Genomic DNA, 14,768 nt, shown 5'->3' on the forward strand with positions numbered 1-14,768 from the left:
AAGGGTACCCGGACCCGGACCCGGACCCGACCCATGTTTGGGTATGGGTCAAAAAATTGGACCCGGTGGGTCAAATCCGGGTTCAATATTGAACCCAAACACTATTCGGGTCGGGGTCCAGGTCCGTGTCCATTTGGCCCAAACCCCAAATAGTGTTATTATTTAACAAATATTTAATATATATAATATTTTTAATAATATTTAATTGATATTTAAATAAACATAACTGTATATTTTAGCCATAATATTTAAATAATACATGTATATTTTTTACATAATACTTAAATGCATTGAATTATATATAGTTTTATTTTTAGGTCGGATCTGACCGACATGGTACCACCCCTGCTTGGACCCTACCATGGACAGGTTTGGGTATGGCGTAGACTCGGATGGGTCGCATCAGCTTAGGGTAGGGGTCGACCAACCCGTATAAAATATATACAACTATATAATATACAATATATAAATTAGTTTTTTTTACTTTTAAATTTATAGACCTGGGTTTGGGTCGGGTCCTGGTCCAAATGACTATGACCCAACCCATATCTAGGTCAAATCTGAGTCCAAATGACTTGAAACCAACTCAGGTCCAGAATAGGGTCCACAAGGACCCAGCCCAACCCTTTGCCACACCTAATTTCAGAGGTGAAGTTTTTTGTTTTGTGGATATTTTTGTCATTGTTCTACCTCTCATTACATTATTTCTATGTTTACAGACATAAATCCACTAGCTTCCTATTATACTTATGTTGGATCTCTTGCTTTTTGCCCTTGATGTTTTTATATGGCACATTTTATCATGAAAAATAACGAGCGGATATTTTAAGGAAAATTGTTTCATGTCTACATTATGTGGTCCCAAGGTATAAAGCATCCATATTTAGGAGGGGTACAAGTAGATGTTCCATCTTAAAACAATTGAAACTAATGGTTCAAATGTTTTTTTCGTAAAATCATTATTTTTATTTTTAAATTTTTTTTTATTTATACTAATGATTGTTGGGTTTATGTGACTTTTAAAGGCTTTATGAGAGTTTGTATGAGCATTTTATATAGTGAAACATAAACTCAGTGGGAGTATAGCCCTTTTGTGAACAATGTTAGGAAAATGTTATTTGTTGATACTCGAACTAGGCTCGACGAGCTTAGTAGTGGGTTATCCCTTGATGAGGTTGGAATATGCTCGTATAAGAGCTAGGAGATTGTGTGGCTCTTACGTGTGATGAATAGCCTTTAGAGACAGGGCTAAGACTTCGTCGTTATATCATCGCACGGCATGTACATATATAACCGTTTTGAGATTCACCAATGAAGATGAAGCGTGTACATATGCGAGAGATTATCCCTATGCACCATAGAGTAATGGTTGCATCATAGTCTGGAATACCATGATTATTTTCTCTTGGGGATAACCGAAAATCCATAAACCGATATTGCGTCCCTTAGTCTATTAGCTGACTTTGGTAGTCCAATTATGAGCCCCTGCAGTAGACTGTGGGTCATAGGAACTGTTGGGTCAGTTTGAGCAAGCTCGGCGGATTGTGATTCGCAGTTGAAGGTATAATGCTCCCATATATTGATAATTTCCTAGATCTAACGGATCCGATTCTCATTGAAATTAATTAATTTTATATTATGTGATTTTTAAAATGTTTATTTGAATTTTTGTGAATCTTGTAATATTTTATTTTTGTCATTTGGATTTATAAATTAAGAAAAATTCAAATTTTAATTTTTTAAATAAAATATAGGATTTAAAAAATTATAAATATGAAATAAAATATTTTTTAAAAATATATGGACCTCCATAAAATATGGAGCTCAAAATTTAAATACATGTGGATTAGGTGGAGCCCACACGTGGCCAACAAAAAGGTGGCATGCCCTACCCATTCACTTATTCTTCTTGGGAATAATGTTTATCCCTTGTTGACTTATTTTTTGGGTATACCCATGACAATGTTGAATAGTTGTGATATTTATTAAATATTTTAATCAATATTAGTTGATCGAATAATTAATGATTAGATATATTAAAATATAATATATTTTTTATTTAATGACAATTTGTATTAAATAATTAAGGATTTTATATATTAAATATAAGTTTTCCTTATTTGATGGGAATATATTTAAGAAATTGATGATAAGGCTCTAGCATATCTATTTGAATCTTGATGGTGGATCAAAGAGATTGATGACTCGAATATCTCATCCCGTAAGTCTCTTAGATCGGCATTTGAGATTTGATCATAATTTAAGCAAAATCTATGACATATAAAATATATAAAATAAGCGTATTCTATTATCTATCTTTAACAATTCTCTCTCCCTACTAAAAAATGCGCTATCTTCCAAAGGCAAAGGGGAGGCACACCCCAATTTTTTATCTCTCTCCAAGTTGCACCATGTTTTGGTGGCACGCACAACATTTGTTATTTATGGGTGGCAAATGAGAGGAACCCCTTACGACTAGATATCTCCCTCTCTCTTCACGTTCATCTATCATATATCTAAAATTAAGCTTATAAGTTTGATTAAGATTAAGTCATTGAGTAGAATTTTGCTATAGTATGGAAATCAACATACCGATCATAGATCCTAAGTACCATCCGAAGGATGAGACTCGGCGTGGGTGTATTAAGCCCGGTTGAGGTAATTTTGGGCAATTTTACCTTTTTAAAATATTTATTTATCTTCCCATAAAGCAACAAAGTCTAGTTTTATTTATTCAATAGTGGTTTGATTATAATTGGACATTGCAAGTGATCTTGCCGGTGGAGGGGTAAATATTTTTTTTAAAATATATACACTGTGCTTTATCATAAAGTCATTTCATTGGTATCAGAGCGAAGTTGGTATTTAATGTAATTAGATGTCTTTTTCATTATTGAGTCGATATCAAACTTGGGAATGAGATACGAGAAAGCTAATAATCTTTGTGGCAAGCAATACCCCCCGTTAAGAATTATTGAAATATTCAACACCCCGATAAAGACACTCTGTAAAATGGGTATTCTATGCTATTTTTGAGTAGTTATATGAATAGGATAATAATGTAATTATTTGTTGCATACTTTAGTGATTTCGTATGTCTTTGAGAGTAGGATCTACCTACAACATTTAAGTGGAATATCCTAAGGGAATTGAGAATTTCGAACTCATGAACGAAGGATGTTAGTTTTAACTATGCAAAATCCATAAACTGTTTATTTAGTTCCATGATTTTTCTCACAAATGATATGATTTTATTTCTTGTTGAAATTTTACTGTTACTTATAAAATTAAGTTTACTTTCAAATAAAAACAAGTTTTTTCGAGAAATTATTTGTAGCTTGAATATATCATTGATTTATTGAAGGGTGCGCAAGTGTTGTTTTATGCAATAAAACATATTTTCATGACTTGGAAATCAAGATTTTATTTATATTATTAACATAATATTTTATAGCTCACACTAAGTTTTTAGATTTTCATTTTGAGTCTAGTTTCTAATGAAATTTATTTGAGAGATAACTATCTACGGGAAGAGAGGAATACAAATTTTGGAATGAATAAGAGATCATCCTAAATTTTATGCAATTATGGTGTACTCTTCATTGAGAATTAAAAAACTATAATTATTAAACGTACTTAAGAGAGTGATATGATGCTTGTAGAAATATATGTGCGATCATTATGTGTCTGCTTTTAAACAAAATTAGTTTGAAAGGAAAACTCCACAATAATATCGATAAAATGCAATTTCACTAAACAATGTTCATATTGAAATTATGCAGTACGAGTTATTTGTGATGTGTATGTCACCTTATTTATTTATCTGAAGAAATATATTATTTGAGATTCACACCATGATGTTATGATTTGATTTTTGAGTATAGTTTTCAACACATAAAACTTCAGGAATAAATTCTTTAAGGTTTGAGAGACAAATTTTTTATTATTAAGAGATGCTCAGCTCGATTTATGCTGAGAGAATTACATTGTGATGTAAAAAGTCACTAAAAGGTAGATTCACTAAATTGTATGACTTATAGATGGAACTGAGCACCATTTTATATTTTTGAGTCTATTTTAGTACTCACAATGATTTGGAGATAAACTCTTTATGAGTTAAGAGATATCATATTTTTATCATGGGATGCTCATGATCTATTCTGCAGTAAAGTAAAATACATGACATGTTAATACACATATTTGGATTATCAGTAATAGATATCTTGTTAGGCTCATTTAAAATGGGGTTTATAGTGTGCCATGCACATGGTTTATTATAATATAATTGTGTTCATTTTATTATATAAACTATTCTAGATTTATTATTTGAATTTTTATGAATTTTTCAATATTTTATTTATGATTTTTTGAATTATAAATATGAAGTTATTGACTTTACAAATATATAAAATTCAAATAATATTTAAATTAAATTTTAAAATATTTATAAAATTTTCATGGGGGCCCATAGTGCACATTGGCCCACCATGTGGCAAATGGGTGGGGGCCCACATATGCCACATATGGGTGGCACGCCCCACCCATAGCTCCCTTTGTTATTACTTTGATATCAAGTTTTTTAATGTTTGGAAAGTCCATCTTATAAGCATATGGTCAAATATTCTTTGGGAAATATTGACCATATCTTATCCTGATTATTGAAGGAATATATTGACTTGCTATTATTGAAATATTGTTATGAAAGATATGAGATGATTATGCAATTTTATGGAATGCATGATATTTTAATAAATTTAACTTATTTAAATATATTAATGGGAAAAATGGTTTAAGGAAAGGGGGGTAATTATTAATGCATATTTCATAATGTTGATGGCCCATCTATGGAATTGATGGCTCATATCTCTCACCCCACAAGTCACTTTAATCAACGCTCCGTATTCAGTTTTAAGAAAGAAACAAACTATGAAAAACCCTAAAGAAACCTTAGACCTAAATTTCAATATAAGTAGGGGTGCTCTCCTCCCATCTCTACACACGTCTCGCTCTCCCATAAACTCTTTATCTCTTTTCCCTATGCGCCACGCTCTCTCTCTCCTCAAAAGACCCTAGGGCCACGCCCCAACATAAAGACTTTATCTCTCTCTCTCTCATAATCTAATTTAATGGTTATAAAAATTAAGGTTTGAGCCTAATTATTTTTAAGTTAGAGTTTTGTAGATATTTAATGGTGATTACCTAGTTTAGCCAAAATTAGCTTTTTCGGTTCGAGATTGAAGCTAGACCGCTGATCCCGCGCCATTGGATGTGGTGACGCGGTGTGGGGTGTAATACGCCCGGTTGAGGTAATATTCGGTGTCTTTGATTTTATTTGTTTGTTCTTTATTTTTTATTCTCAAGCACAGTATTAGGTTGTATAAATGGCATCAAGTAGTTGAGATTTATTTTTTTGATATGTTATTTATTTGGAATTTATATTATTTGCAATAAGACCATTTGTGAGTGATCTTGTTGAAAAAATAATAAAAAATTGTATTTCCCTCGGCAAAAGATCACATAGGTATTTATTTCATTGGCATCAAAGCTAGTTTTACTTGATTGCCATTGGGAATATTTTTTTATTTTTACTTGATAATAGAAATATAATGGCTGCTCGTACCTTCATATATGAGATCCTGAAAACCGAAAGGTTTGATAGGACTAACTTTGCTTTATGGAAAAGAAAAATCAAATTTATACTCTATGAAGAAAACTTGCATGAGGTACTATTTGAGGATCGACCTCGTCGTCCAACTGACAACTCATATCAAATAATCAAATATGAGTACGTCAAATGGAATAAGTGGAACTTGATATGCAATCATATTCTTTTATGTGTCATGACTGACTCGTATGTTTCTGACTACGAGTCAATCTATACTGCAAGTGAGATTTTTTATAAATTTGAAAAAGAGTATGCTAAACCCTCTCTCATGAAGTAAACTATAGTTATGAGAAGGTACAATGATTTTTAAATGGTAGAAGGTACCAAGTTTGTAGATCATGTGCACATGTTTCGTGCGCTAGTCAGAGATTTGGAAGATACAGGCATGAAGCCCAATGAATCTATGCAAGTGCTTCATTTAATGAAATATCTTCTTAATTTATGTGAGACTTTCCTATCTTCCATCTCTGTTAGAAGAAAGGCACCAAAATTGGAGGAACTCGTCACGACCATCAAAAGTGAAGAAGAAATAAGGAATTCAAGGCAAACCCAACGAGAGCCTGTGCATATGGTAAAATCTCAACCATCTTTTATATTTAAGAAAGGCAAGGGAAGAAATAATTTTAAAAATAAAATATATTTCAAAAGAAGAGATTTTGGAAATAAGAGAGCAAAGATATAGACTTAAACTTATTTTATTTGCAATAAGGTGGGCCACATAGCCAATAGTTTTGGTGGAACTAACAAGGAATTGGCATATGTGATTTTCGAGTATATGCTAGCTGACCCCAAGGGAGCTTCTTAGTGTATTGACTCGGGGGCTACGACCCATGTCACAAACACCCATGGGGTCAAGACGGCAACATATTTATATGGGAGGAAAGCAGAAGACTGATGTACTTGGAGTTGAAGATTTTGAGCTGAAACTGAAGAGTGAGAGCACTTTGATCCTAAAGCAATCACTTTATGCTCCTGATATGAACAAGTGTTTGGTTTCGGTTGCTAAGATGTCTATGGCTGGATTCATAACCACTTTCATTGGGGAGAAAGTGGTGATTAAGAAGGGGAAAGATGTGTTCATGACTGGAGGACTTGTAGACATGCTATTTATTATTAAAATAAAAGAGAATGTTGATTATGTATCGTCCTATAATGAATTAGATGCTACCCTATGGCATATGAGGTTATGACACATTAATATCAAACAAATGGAATGATTAAAAATGGACAAGATTTTTTTAAATTATAAGGGAGATTTATCGAAAGTATGCGGGTATTGTGTGCAAATAAAACTAATAAGAAAAAATATCACCAAGGCAAAAAGAGCTACTAACGTATTATAAATCATTCATAGTGACATATGTGGACGTATGAATGTGACCATCAAAAGTAGAAAAATATATTTTATATCTTTTATAGATGACCATTCGCGATACGTCAATATGTACATTTTTTATGCAAAATCAAAAGCCTTAGAAAAATTTAAATAATATAAGGCCCAAGTAGATAATAAAACCAACTTGAAAGTTAAGTCATCCGAACCGATAGAGGGGGGGGATATTCATCTGACATTTTCAAAGAATTGTGTATTGAAAATGGGATCATCTATCAGTACATCATGTCTTATACTCCTGAACAAAATGGTGTAGTTGATAGAAGGAATATGACCTTGGTATTATAAATGGCAAGGAGTATAATGGGGTATGCAAATCTCTCATTGAAGTTTTGGGGATAAACCGTATTAACGGCATGTTACATCCTTAACCGAACTCTCACAAAAGCTGCCCCACTTACTCCTCACGAAATTTTTACATGTCGTACTCCCGTCCTTTGACACTTAAAAGTTTGGTGTTGCTCAGCCCATGTCCTTATCCCACATCAAAATAGAATCAAATTGTAACCCAAAACTGTTAAATCCATTATCATTGGTTACTCATATCATGGTAAAAGGTATCGATTCTACAACCTTAAAACTGGTACAGTTATTGAAAGCCACGATGCTCACTTATTTGATGAAGAGTTCATTGAAGCAAGGGTGAGTACAAACCAAGCCAACTTTTTTGATGATACAAAAAATAATGATCCAGTTTGAGACCAAAAACCTTAATCTTCTAACCAACCCAACCTGTTTCTAAACTCCCTAAATAAAGTGAACATTTACTTTAACCAAGGCGAAGTAATCGAGTAAGTATACCACCTATTTACCTATAATATTTTGTCTACCTTAGATAACATTTTGATAAAGATGGGAAAGATCCAGATTCAGAACTCAAAACTCACCATAAAGCCTTTACTTATCTTAAAAGAGAATACTAGGTAGAAGCCATGAAATATGAGTATGCTTCCATTAATCAAAACTATGTATGGGAATTAGTACACCTACTTGAAAGATGTAAGGTCATTGGTTGTAAATGAGTTTTCAATAAAAAGTTAAACTCTGAATGAAAAATAGAAAAATACAAAGCTAAGTTTGTTGCAAAGGGTTTCACTAAAAAATAATGAATAGATTATGAGGAAACTTTTTCCCCTGTTGCCAAATTTCCATCAATCCGAATCCTTGTAGCTATAGCAGCCCATATTGACTTTGAGGTTCATCAAATAGATATCAAAACAACTTTTCTAAATAGGGATTTAGAATAAGAAATTTACATGACCCAACCTGATGGATTTGAGGAGAAAGGGAAAGAAAACCTAGTATGCAAACTTAATAAATCCCTTTATGGCCTGAAACAAGCATCACGACAGTGGTACATAGAATTCCAAAAAACCCTTGCTCTTGCAGGATTATCTACAAGTAATGAGGATTATTACATATATCAAAAGGTCAGTGAGAATGATGTGATATTTATACCGTTATATGTGGATGATATGCTAATTGTGAATAGCTTAATTGTCATAGCAGTAAAGACAAAAAATTTCATTGCACAACACTTCAATATGAAGGATTTTGGAGAAGCTTCATATGTGTTGGGCATCAAGATAATAAAAAACATGAGAGATTAGACTATCCAACTTTCCCAACCAACGATACTAAAAAATTTTGATAGTATGTGTAATTTCATGTCAACCCCAATCGACAAAAATACAAAGCTTAGTAATAAAATGTGTCATACCAAAGACATGGATATAAGAGCCATAGAGAGAGCGTCATACATGAGCACAGTTAAATCTCTTATATACGTCATGACGGAAACAAGGCCTAACTTATCATGCTTCATGAGTTTGGTGAGCCGTTTCCAAAGCAATTCCGGAGATGAGCATTGAAAAACAGTAAAAAAAATTATCAGATATTTAAAAGGGACCATGAACTATGTGCTCACATATAAAAGGGGAACTGAAATAGCAATAGAGAGATATTCACATGCAAGCTATCTCGCATATCCAAATGATGCGAAGTCTACATCTGGGTATGTATTTATGCTTGGAGGGGGTACAGTTTATTGGAAGTTAAAGAAACAATATATTGTGGCCTTTTCCAGCATGGAATCCGAGTATGCGGCATGCTTTCTAGCAACCAATGAGGCTATGTGGATTAATAAATTTATTAATCAACTTAATTTCCATCCTGTACGCTGTAAGGCGGTGCGAATTTTTTATGACAACACGATGGCTATTTGTGTAGGTTTAACAAGAATTTCAAGCATATCAAGTCATACTTTTATCACCTGATAAATGAGGTAAGATTAAAAGAGATCAAGATCAGCGTCATATCTACAGATTTGATGATTGCAGATCCTCTGACAAAAGGAGTTGTCCCTAATGTTTTTGTGAGACATGTGAGAGAGATGGGGATAAGAGAAAGTGACAAAGAGATAATGTAATGGCTTCAAAGGCCAAGTGGAAGATGTTGGATTTATGTGACCTTTAAAGGCCTCGTGAGTATGTAATGAAAAATATTTATTATAATAGAACGTAAGCTCAGTGGGAGTGTGGTCCCTTGAGGACCATACTAAGAAAATGATGTTTGCTGATACTGAACTGTGATTGACGATTGGAAAACCCAGTGTATTTGGGCATAAAAAATAAACTGATAAGGGTTTTTGGGTTAGCTATTGATAAGGTCGGAGCTTATGCTTAGATGAGTAAGCCGAATGACTGTGTGACCCTTGTGTGTGGTGGTAGGCCTACAGAGACGGGAGTCAAAACCTCATCCATGTTTCATCACACGACATGCATATAGATAGATCGTTTCGAAAAGCCAGACATCCACCTTTGGATGAAGCGTATGCATGTGCGAGATATACCCCTATGCGTCATAGAATTGTGGTCGTGGTGACCTTGATTTGTCTATAGGGGAGGACCTGTAATCTACAGACTGGGATTGCGACTTCTCGACTCATCGTTCAGACTTTGGTAACCCGCTAATGAGCCCTTGCTTTGACTGTGAGTCATGGGAAACATTGGGTCGGTTCGATAAAGCAAGTGTAGTTTGTAGTCCACAGTTAAAGGTGGAGTACCCCGTGATCGTTGATAGAAGTCATGAACCATATGGATCCACTTCCTATTGTATTAATTTAATTGTGTTCATTTTATTATATAAATTATTTTAGATTTATTATTTGAAGTTTTATGAATCTTTCAATATTTTATTTATGATTTTTTGAATTATAAATATGAAGTTATTGATTTTACAAATTATATAAAATTCAAATAATATTTAAATAAAATTTTAAAATATCTATAAAAATTTCATGGGAGCACATAGTGCACATGGGCCCACCATGTGGCAAATAGGTGGGGGCCCACATATGCCACATATGGGTGGCACACCCCACCCATTTATCCCTTTGTTATTACTTTGATATCAAGTTTTGTAATTTTTGGAAAGTCAAATATTGTTTGGGAAATATTGACCATATCTTATCTCGATTATTGAAGGAATATCTTGACTTTATAGTATTGAAATATTATTATGGAAAATATGAGATGGATTATGCAATTTTATGGAATGCATGATATTGTAATAGATTTAACTTATTTAAATATATTGATGGGAAAATGGTTTAAGGAAAGTGGGATAACGGTTAATGCACCTTCCATAATGTTGACAGTCCATCTATGAAATTAATAGCTCAGATCTCTCACCCCACAAGTCACCTTGATCAACGGTCCGTATTCAATCTCAATCAAGAAGCAAACTATTGGAAACCATAAAGAGACCCTAGACCTAAATTTCATTATAAATAGGGGTGCTCTCCCCCATCTCTACACACCTCTTTCTTTCCCATGAACTCTCTCTCTCTTTTCCTTATGAGCTACGCCCTCTCTTTACTCTCTCTCCTAAAAATAACCTAGGGAGCACGCCCCAACATAGAGACTTTCTCTCTCTCTCATGATCTAATCTAATGGTTGGGAAAATTAGGGTTAGAGCCTAATTATTTTTGAGTTAGGGTTTTGTAGAAATTTAATGGTGGTTACTTAGTTTTGCCGAAATTAGCTTTTCCGGTTCAATATTGAAGCTAGACTGCTGATCCTGCGCCATTGAATGTGGTGACTCGATGTGGGGTATAAAAAGCCCAATTGACGTAATTTTCGGCATATTTTCTTTTATTTGTTTGTTCTTTTATTTTATATTCTCAATAACAGTATTAGATCATGTGAATTGCATTAAGTAGTTGAGATTTATTTTATTTATGCGTTATTTATTTTTGGAATTTATATTGTTTGTAATAATACCATTTGTGAGTGATCTTGTTATCAAAATTATAAAGGGTGATTATTATTAAAAAAAAAAATTGCATTTCCCTTGCAAAATATCACATAGGTCTTTCTTTCATGACACACTATATGAAAAATGTTCGATCTGGGAACAACAAAAGAATAAGAGATACAATACCTAAAACAACATATTGGTTTATTCGAAATGAAGTGATGCATATAGAGGTTTGAAGGTAGCAAATAAAAGCTAAAGATTAGTAGAATAATCAATTTTGTGATATTTAAAATGATGGGATTAAGAAGATGTTTTTTTCTTCACAATGTTATACAAGGAATAATTAAAGTGCCGAAGAGATAGACACATCGTAACATGTGAAAGCAATGAATCAATAAAGCCCAAGTACCACACTTCATGGTTTTGAGGTATGAAATATATCCCACATTACATGAAAAAAAAGATTAAGTAATTTTTTATTTATTTTTATATATACTTTGGTTATATTTTGGGCAATGGTTTTGTGAATATATATGGAGTATATGGACATTGAGTGATATGTATTAACAAAATTGAAATAATTTGTTTATAAATACCATGTGTTGTGGTGCATCATTGTACTAAGAGTAAAACTACTTAAGGTAGATATGGGTATGACTCATTCAAATATGTAAGCACGAAATGAATGTTTTGATGGAACTCTATTTTAGCGACCATCCTCCCAACAATGTCCAATAATATGATGTGTTGCATGTAATGATGATCTCTTCATAAAGTCTCCATATTTGCCAAAAAAGAAATTTTTGTCAAGATTTTGATTACTATTATCTAGTCATATTTTGTTTTAGATATAATTTTAATATGGACTTTATGACTGGTTTTTGTAGTTATAAACATGACTTGGTAAGTAAATGCGGTAAAATGATATTTGAATACTAAATATATATTTTAATATTAAATTTGAGGTTTTGAGAAAAACTTGAGTCTTTATATAAGAAAATCATTTTAAACTGTCATACTATTATTTAACCATGGCTTGTGATATATATACCAAGTCAATTTGTTTTTTTTTTTTTTTTAAAAATGGAGAAAACCATTATGCCTTCAAGCAATTTATAAAATTGAGAAAAAAATTGCCATGCACTGTTTTTTAAATACTTATTTGCCTTGACTCGTGTTTGAAGTTATTTAGAATCATCAATTACCTAAGACCTTGAACTATAGGGAATGGTATAGGAATGCTATCTTGCTAGATTTCATTGACACATGTTATATTGATTAGATAACTTGGTTTGTATGGATTTACTACAAAAATAATTAATGTGGTTGAACCTTTGTGGTTTATAAATGTTTTGCATATTGTGAAACCAATAAGAATGTTGATAATGTATATATTATATGTGCAATAATTAAGTGGGAGCTGCTACAGTCCCACGTTTTTTTAGTTGCTTAGAAAATTTTGAAATCAATTATCATTGCCTTGACCATTATAGTTATGGATTTCACACCCTAAAAATAATTTATATTATAACATATTATCTAAATTGTCCATTTCGTCCTAAACACAAGTGTTCACCTATCCTCAGTATTTACACCATTGATTGAGCTTCAAAAATTCATGTTAGAAATTGATTATATAGCCATCATGGAGATTTCTTATGCCCAAAGCGCTTTTTGTAGGATAATTCAAGGCGAGGCTTTACTTTGTTTTCACAAAGTCTATACTTTATAGAAGTTGAATCCATACTTTAATACCTCGTTGCCCCTTAAGAAACAATATTGTGAGAGTACTTTTATGTTTGTATGAAGTTTCTATAAGGCCTAGGATTTATGAAAACAAAATAAAGCATCACTTCAAATCATTTATATAAAGTACTTTCAGCTACAATAATAATAATGTGTATACAAAAATTAAATATATAATTTTTAATTGTCTTTTATTGTCATTGTATATTTGTATAGGGATAATGTGGTCTACACTAAATTTGTATTTGTATATAAACCCTTTTAGGGTTTTATTCCTTGTAAATGTGATTGATCAACATAGTTTCTCCCTCTAAATTGTTATTGAGTTATACATCTTCTCTAAATCTAACAATAAATCCCTACGATGGCTCTAAATTTAGTTGTCAACACCAACAACAAAAATTGAAATTCAGACAATAGTATCGATGATGTGCATCTGTGAACATTTATTTTTAAAACAAAAATGGACGGTCTAAATAGTTTTCTACAATATACACTATTTTTAGAGCTTGAAAACTTGATTTTTTTTCATAACCATAATGTTAAAGCTGGGATTATCAATGTAAAGGTTTTTTTCCAAAGCTTGACTTGCATTTTCCAATGAGTCATGAAGTTAGGATTTACTTGTTTTGATAGGGTTGCAGCCCTATCAAAAAACCATTTTCCTTTTAAGTTTTGCGTCTTTAAATATTTTCAGTACAAGCCGTCCTATCCCTCAAGGCTCGATTCGAATTCATTGTCAGAAGGTTTAAAAAGGTAGTTTGGCCCTTGAAGGGTGGAATTAGATTTCAAATTAATAAAAGATCCATATGTTTTTTCCCATTGGTTTTTTTACAAATGACATAGTTTGTGCATTTCTTATTCATACCATCTCTCAAAATTTATTAGACTTTTTATGAATGAAGTCCATGTGCTTTATGTTAAGGAAAATTGTTTCATGCGAGCTAGACCATATATCTACAATATCCAGTCGCAAGTATATGGATGCAAATAGGCGGCCCATCTAAAAACAATTGAAAATAGCGGTTCAAATGTTTTTTTAATAGAATTATTATTTTAAATTTTATAAATTTATTTATTTTTTCATTTTCACGATCTTCATATTATAGATTGAATACCCTTAAAAATCAAGTCTAAAAATCCATCTCAAAAATATATATTTTTTAGAGGTGACTCATTTCTGCAAGGACTCATATCCTTATGTTAAGTGGATGACAATGAGCAGGATGTTCTCACTAATCACAAACTCGTTTGGCATTTGTAGATTATAGGCTTGGATCCGGGGCAAGCTAGGCTGCCGAATACAACCATGGAGAATCAGGTTCATTGGACTTTAACTTTATTATTTAGAAAGGGAGAATGAGATTCTCGGCTTTTCAAATAGCTATTAAGGGAAAAGTTAAAATAAAGACAATCATTTATCATTGCTGCAATGAGCTAACTGGCCGTTTGATGTCAAATTTGATGACTTGGGGTATGCCACGTAGTTAAATTTTGTTTGACTCTTTGACCTTAGTCAACACAACCATCTCATCTAAAATTTGTCATAATGATTGTGACTTTCTGTATGTACTTTTTCTTCAAAAAATAAATAAACTGCATAAACCACACTCAAGCCATTTGACCCCAAATTACCTTGTTCCTTCTAAAATACACAGGCAGGTATTATGTTTTTATAATCAGGGAGTTTTGTACGGGGTTTGG

This window comes from Amborella trichopoda, chromosome 3, assembly GCF_054954075.1.
Source record: "Amborella trichopoda isolate Santa Cruz 75 chromosome 3, AtrichopodaSantaCruz75HAP2 v2.0, whole genome shotgun sequence".
Lineage (NCBI taxonomy): Eukaryota > Viridiplantae > Streptophyta > Magnoliopsida > Amborellales > Amborellaceae > Amborella > Amborella trichopoda.